This window comes from Mus caroli, unplaced genomic scaffold (genome assembly GCF_978045245.1).
Source record: "Mus caroli unplaced genomic scaffold, Mus_caroli_1 scaffold_6, whole genome shotgun sequence".
In the NCBI taxonomy this organism is placed as follows: domain Eukaryota; kingdom Metazoa; phylum Chordata; class Mammalia; order Rodentia; family Muridae; genus Mus; species Mus caroli.
In genome coordinates this window covers 32,701,977-32,708,048 of record NW_028227261.1, presented here as the reverse complement: position 1 = coordinate 32,708,048, position 6,072 = coordinate 32,701,977, and positions in this window count along the sequence as shown.

The following is a 6,072-nucleotide window of genomic DNA, read 5'->3' as shown; positions in this document are numbered from 1 at the left end:
CTCAGAAGGGCACGTCGCAGGTTGTTTATAAGCAGCTGGAGACTACAGGGACCCAGCAATAGGACGGAGCAAAAGATCTCTGTTTGTTATTCCAAAGTTTAATCTAGGGACCTTTCTGAAGACCTTTTTTTTTTCATAATTTTTTATTAATTCTTTGTGAGTTTCACATCGTGTAACCCCCCCCCCCAAATTCCCACTCATTTCCCAGTCCTTCCATATCTGCCCTCAACTCATTTAACCTCCCTCCACATAAAAAAAAATAAAGAATAAAAACAAACAATCTCACCATGGAAGCTTCGGTGTGTCACAGTGTGTCACACAGTTTTTTTCGCCTAAACACCTTCACTTGCAAATGTTCATTTCAGTGAGTCACTGGTCTGGTTCGAGGCCTCTGGCGTCTGCTACACTCGCAATACTGGATCCTCACCAGGACTCTTCTTGGATATCCTGCCGTTGCCCTGCGTCATGGAGCTCTTGCAGCTTTGGTTCTGCAGGACATTTCCCTTCAAACGCTCCAACAGCTCACAGGTGGGAGTGGATGGGATGGGCCAGCTCAAAGCCTTAGATCTGGGCCTGGGTTGTAGCTGAGTTGGTCAGCCTGCCAGCTCTCCTGCACCCACGCCACCAGGGGCTAGCTCTCCCTAGCTGTATGGGTTAGGGGCAAGGTCAGCTCAACACTGCTCTAGGACACCGGTGGCAGCCCAGATCACCGGCATCTGCTTGGCCTTTGCTGGTAGCACATCAACACAAACCTCTGCTGTAACAGAGCCACAGACCCAGACATGACCCGTGGGCGGCAGCACAGCGGTAGTGGGTGGGGCCTCTGGGTGTCTCTTGAAGACCTTCTAACCCTGACATTTGAGCAATGCCAAGAGAGAAGTATCTCTGTCACTTTAAGGAGCCACCCTGTCAGCTTGCGGTGTCCTTATCTAAAAACTTACTGGATGCTCTGAATTGGAACTAGAGGCAGGGTCGGGAGGGGTACTTGGTGCTCTTGCAGAAGCCGGGATTGGCTCCCAGCAGCCACATCTGGCAGCTCACAACCATCTGCAACTGCAGTTTCAGGGAACCTGATGCTCTCTTCTCTTCTCCACGGGAACTGCATGCACAGGATACCTATGTGCAGCAAAATACTCATACACAGAAATAAACTAAACCTTTAAAAAAAATAAAGACACGGAGGATGATTTGACCAGTGAACCCCTAATTTAACACACCCTGCTCTTACACTTCTTGGTTAACTGTTCAGTGTGTGTACAATGGAGTTTTGTGTGTTTGTTTCCTACAGATAAAACAAAGCAACGAATGGGTGAGGCAGTGTGAAGACTCCTTTTGGCTTAGCACTTCCAGCTTTGGTCCGTGGACTGTTTCACATCCAGTGGCAGTCGCTCTAGATTCAGCTTTGTTTGTTTGTGTGTTAGAGCAGAGTCTTCTGTATGCCAGGCTAGCCTCCAGCTGGACTTGTAGCTAAGAATTACCTTGAACTTTTGCTTCTCTCGAGTGTGAGATCACAGGCAATGAGTACCTTGTTGGGTTTTCTGTACCGTTGGGAGTGGACGCTGGGGCTTTGCACATGCTCAGCAGACACTACTCTCTGAGCTACGTCTCCAGTTCTCTCTCCATTTGTTTGCTTGCTTGCTTGAAAATAAGGTTCCTTTCTTATCTTCTGGCTGGCTATGAATTCACAGCAATCTTCCTGCTTCAGCCTTCTGACTTCTGGGATTCTAGACCTGCAGCACCTGGCTCATCTGAGGGTGCAACTTCCCCCAGCAGCTGCTGTCATCGAGAGACCTAAAGGGACTGAGCGAGGAGTCTCTGTGGCAGCTCAATTGTGAGGTACAAGCCGACAAGCTGGCACTAATTAAGAGCTAATGGCCTTACAGTGGAGCATTGCCAATGGATAAGGATTCTGGGCTGTAGAGTAAACACAGACCCTTGGGGCAGAGCCAAGACAGATTTTCAGAGGACACTAGCACCCACTCCAGCCTTTCCACCTCAGCTTTGCTGGAGAAAACGACAGGATGCAAGACTGCTAAAGAAGAAACCCGGTCTTGCTGGGCTGGCTTCTGGTCAGGTTATCAGGGAGCCACAAGGTAACTTTCAGGGGAGGGTTTGCTTTTCAGAGCTAAAACTTCTGTGCAGGGGTTGCAGATGTGAGTCTGTCGACAGAGTGCTTGACTGGCAGTCCCAAGTCCTGGTTTTGATCCCCAGCATGGCATAAACCAGGCATGGTACATAGTATGCCTCTAATCCCAAAGCATCGGGGGTGGGCACGGTAGAGGCATGAGAACCAGAAACTCTGGGTCAGACTGGAGAGATATGGCTCAGTGGTTAAGAGCACTGACTTCTCTTCCAAAGGTCCTGAATTCAATTCCCAGCAACCACATGGTGTCTCACAACCATCTGTAATGGGATCCGATGCCCTCTTCTGGTGTGCCTGAAGAGAGCAACAGTGTATTCACATATATAAGATAAATAAATCTGAAGAAGAAAGGAAGAAGAAGAAGAAGAAGAAGAAGAAGAAGAAGAAGAAGAAGAAGAAGAAGAAGAAGAAGAAGAAGAAGAAGTAGTAGTAGTAGTAGTTCGGGTCATCCTTAGCTCCATGCCTAGGCTAGATGAGATCCAGTATCAACAAAACAATAACAACAAAAAGAGGAAAACATCCCAATATACAAGAGTCACTAGGGTAGCTAGAAATATTGCTTTAGTAGTAGAGTGTTTAGGGCTGGAGAGATGGCTCAGTGGTTAAGAGCACTGACTGCTCTTCCGGAGTTCCTGAGTTCAAATCCCAGCAACCACATGGTGGCTCACAGCCATCTGTAATGAGATCCAATGCCCTCTTCTGGTGTGTCTGAAGACAGCTACAGTGTACTTACATATAATAAATAAATAAATAAATAATAATAAAGTAGTAGAGTGTTTAACAAGCATGGATAAGGCCCTATGCTATGTGCAATCCCTGGTATCATTCGGGGTAGTGGGACATGGCTGTGTAGCTCAGTGGTAGACACTTGCCTAGCATGCTGACGGCCCCAGTTTGACCCTAGTGCTGGAGGGGAAAATAGATCATTAAAAGGTAGGTTATTAGCCGGGCGTGGTGGCACACGCCTTTAATCCCAGCACTCGGGAGGCAGATGCAGTTGGATTTCTAAGTTCAAGGCCAGCCTGGTCTACAGAGTGAGTCCCAGGACAGCCAAGTCTACACAGAAAAACCCTGTGTGGAAAAAATAAACAAACAAAAAAGGTAGGTTATTTTTTACATTTGAGCCCCTACCTTTAATCAAGTGGGAGCTGGGGAGAGGTTTAAGAGGCTGCATTTTTAAACCCCCCCCCCCCAGTGATTTTGATGCCAGTGGTCCTCAGACCACTCTGAAAAATGTCTTCCTTAGAAGCATCTGCTTTTACCCACCGGACATCAATGACAAGATGAAAGTGAGGCCAGGCTTCTCTGCTGCCTGTGAGAACAGCAGCATACAGCCAAGGCTTGTTTCAGAAAAGAGGCATGGTCTCTGAGGGATTCTCCCCATCCATCGAGACCCGTGGCTACAAGCCAGAGGATTGCAGAGGATGATGTGCTAATCCAGGTCTGCAGAGAGAGAGAGAGAGAGAGAGAGAGAGAGAGAGAGAGAGAGAGAGAGAGCAAGCATTGCTTCTGCACGCTATGGACTGAGTCTGCAATGTGTTCATGTACCATAAACTGGAGGAACCACCCTGCAAGCTTTCAGGTCGTTAAATCCTTCTCTGTTGTATATGGTCTATGAGTATGGCAGAATGTATGGAGAACTGTGTTCCTGCGGGTGTCTTGTCTCCTCTAGTTGCCTGGCATTAAGGAGAAAAAAAAATGAGTGAAATATAGTCACTGTATTATAACTGTGGGAAGTGGGATAGATGAAGCGCAAGGGTAACATGAGTGTAACTGGCCTCTTTCAGGCACTTCATCTGCTGGTAGGACAGAGGATGGTTGTCAGGCTCAGCAAATGCTGTTTGAAGGGTTGATAGGTCAGGCTGTAAAAGTAGATGGGAAATTTGTACAGTGAACATAAGCAGGGTAGGTGAGTAGGAGAGAAACAACCCACCATATCCTCTGGGAAAATAAAACTCTTTGGCAAGACTTCATAACAGCCTGATTCAAAATTTCATAATGAAATTATGTCTCTGATCAAAGCCTGCATGAGCTCATGAGCTGATTTTTGCCATTCGTGTTTATTCTGGTTTGCACCAAGTTGAAGCATCAGAAACACATTAATCTAATCTTCTTTCTGGGAGGAGGCTCTTGTACCCTCATTTGGGGATCAAAGGGATGGAGGATTGCAAGGAGGGACCATCTTTAGCTCCTCACTGAATGTGCACTTTTGATTGGTTCTTTGAGTCCCCTTAGGCACATATGAGGGGTAGAGCCTTCCTAGCAGAGTTGAGTCTCCTGACACTTGCCCTTGAGGCAAGAAAAGCAAAGTTTAAGAAGGGAAAGAGACTCCCATCTCTCCTCTGGGACACAGTCTGCTTTTGCTCTAGAAAGAATATTTCGGGGTTTGTTTGTTTTAGACTCAGAGAAACGCTCAGCTGTACCTCTTTCAACTGGAGTGCTTCACCACAGGTTTTCTTTTTACAAAATGAACTCAGATCTAATGGCCCCACACTTCTTATGGATCTTACCCAACCAGCACTTTTCTGGTCCTTCTCGAAGGCACACAGATAGGCACTCCTGTCAACTCAAGTCCCAACAGAAAAGACACTTGGTTGAAATCTGGAAAACAGAATTCCCTGGGTCTCATGAGGCTCTTTAGACAAGAGGTACTCCCCCACCCCCACCTCTGTCCTTATTCATACAAGAAAGATTTAGTAAGGCCTTATTTTATGTCAGATGCCTGTTCAAAGTGTTTTTAATTTTTAAGCCCAGGGACCTTACATACTTAACTGCACCTTTGTGACAGTCTCTCTCTCTCTCTCTCTCTCTCTCTCTCTCTCTCTCTCTCTCTCAAGATAATGTCTCAGAGGGCTGTGGTGGCACACTGCCACAATGGAGGTGGCACACACTTTAATCCCAGCACTCTGGAGGCCAGCATGGACTACAGAGTGAGTTCCAGGGCAGCTAGGGCTACAAAGAGGAACCCTATCTCAAAAAGCAAGCAAACAAACAAACAAACAAAAAGGTAATGTCTTTTTCTACAGTTTGGCTTGTATCTCCCTATATAGCCAAGGCTAGACTAGCCTTGAACTCACGGCAGATAGTCTATCCTCAAATGCTGAGGTTAGAGGCTCATGCCAACACACTCAGCTTTGTTACGTTCTGGGGACGGAGGTGAATAACGTACCTGATTTCCATTTTCCTAAGCTTATGGTCTAGACCCAGGAAAGCAGCCAATGCTCTTGTGAACAGAGTCATTTCTGGTAGTGGTCTGTGCCGTGAAGTGAGGTGGAATGGAATAACAGGAAGAGAGTGGCTGACTTAAATCAGTAACTCAGCAAATACTTCTGCCAAAGGAGCTGCTGCCAGATAGATCAAGAGCATGTAGTTCCATTTAAAAACAAGTGAACAGTGAAAAACAATCTTTTGGTGTAGGGTCTCTCTATGTAGCTCAAGCTGGATTTGAACTTGTGACAATCCTCCTGCCTTAGCCTCTCAAGTATATCATGTTTCCTTAGATTCTTTAAGTTATCCTAAACCATGATTGGAATATAAGCTAGAAAGTGTGTTTATTTATTTTTAACCTGAAATTCAAATTTCACTGTCCTGTATTTTTTTTCTTGATGTTCTCCTCCCCCTCCCCTGCCCCCTCCCCCTCCTCCTGATCCTCCCCCTCCTCCTGATCCTACTCCTACTCCTCCACCTTCTTGGTGACAAGTCTTGCTATATAATGTGGACAGGCCTGGAACTCCTTCCTCTGCCTTTTGAGCATTGGTATTATAGGTGTGCGTCACCATGCTGACGAATTTGCTAGTGTTTGCAATCCTATGGATAGATGATATTTGAGCAGGAACTGACCAGAAAGAACCAGCGATGCCGATTCAGGGAATGTGTGATCAGACAGAGCAACATTCAGTATAAATGTCAGAAGAGGGAGAGAGGTCAGA